The sequence below is a fragment of the Melitaea cinxia genome, chromosome 1, assembly GCF_905220565.1.
Source record: "Melitaea cinxia chromosome 1, ilMelCinx1.1, whole genome shotgun sequence".
In the NCBI taxonomy this organism is placed as follows: domain Eukaryota; kingdom Metazoa; phylum Arthropoda; class Insecta; order Lepidoptera; family Nymphalidae; genus Melitaea; species Melitaea cinxia.
This window is the reverse complement of record NC_059394.1, coordinates 8,703,877-8,705,325: the sequence shown is the minus strand read 5'-3', so window position 1 is coordinate 8,705,325 and position 1,449 is coordinate 8,703,877.

Genomic DNA, 1,449 nt, shown 5'->3' with positions numbered 1-1,449 from the left:
ATATGAACCGATAGATTTCGACTTGCCTTTAAAATATATTGGCGGGTTTGCTTGGCAAATGAAAATGTAGCGACATTTTTCATACCCTCAACACTCAACAGCTTGTAATAATGTACGTCTTACTCGGATTCTTTTGGCGATCCCTCAAAAGATATTTTTTTTATATTTTAATTTATTAAAAAAAAAAAATTATAAAAATTGTGTATAAGCCTAATTATGTTACTAAAGTAATATCTTTAGAGTTTCATCCAAAGTCCTGTTATTAAGATGAAATGGCTAAAATATAGAAGAAAAAAAAAAACATTTTGCTTTATTACGCAGTCTCCGCTCTAACGAAGTTTGCTTTTGTTCTGTCAAATAAGACTTCAGTAAAAAGTGTAAACGTGCTTGTAACTGACAATTTTATCCTTTTTTTATTGGTATTAATTATTAAAGATTTTAATTTATACGATTCAGCGTGTAACATCCCACTGCTGCGCTGGGCTTAATCTACCATGTTGTTCTACTGCGGGTTGGTTAATACAATCCCTGCTATGTATATATATAAAAAAGTATAAAGTATAGTATAGATATACTATACTTTTTCATCAAAGAGTAATTGTAAGAAAAAAACCGTCAGGGTCGGACCACGTCATAGTTTTACTAGGCAGTTACAGGACTGTCGATTTGTAGTTCTAATGAAAAATCACCTGTGGTATTATAATAATGCATGAATGTTTAACAAAAAGCATGGGCATTTTGAGTCCGTAGATGTTAATAAAAAAAGATCCTACTAAGATTAACGATCGCTATCAGTTGTCAATGATAGCAACCAGAATCGACAGCTTAACGTTCTTTCCAAGGAACGGTGGGGCATCCACAAGGACAGACACCCAGACCGCAAATAAACATTTATAAAAATACAAATATTCACTCTGAGCGGAAATCAAATCCGCAATCGCTGGCATGTATGCGCTAACACAGCACGCGCACCACTTAACCACAACGATATTAAATTAAAACTTGTACATATTTTTATTTTTGTAGTAAGTATGTAACTAGTAACAAAGTTAGGTGACAAGAGCTCCTGGGCGGGATTAGGGGTAGGGTCGGCAAGGCGGTTGTAATACTTCTGGTGTTGCAGGCGTCTATAAGCTACGGTAATCGTTTACCATCAGGTGAGCTGTACGCTTGTTTGCCGACCCAGCAGTATAAAAAAAAAAAAACATAATCACATACCAGTCAAACGTAGTTTGAGCAGAAGTAGTATTTTGTGTTTTCACTTCGCTACGCTTCAGCCTGTAATATTCCACTGCTGGGAACAGGCCTCATTCTTCTTATAGGATATATTCCCTACTATGTAATAACGATCTTTATCAGGTGTACATGATAACCACCGGGACCGACGGCTTAACATGCCTTCTGAGGTACGGTGTAGAGACCCACAAGGACTGCACAAAACCCCAGACC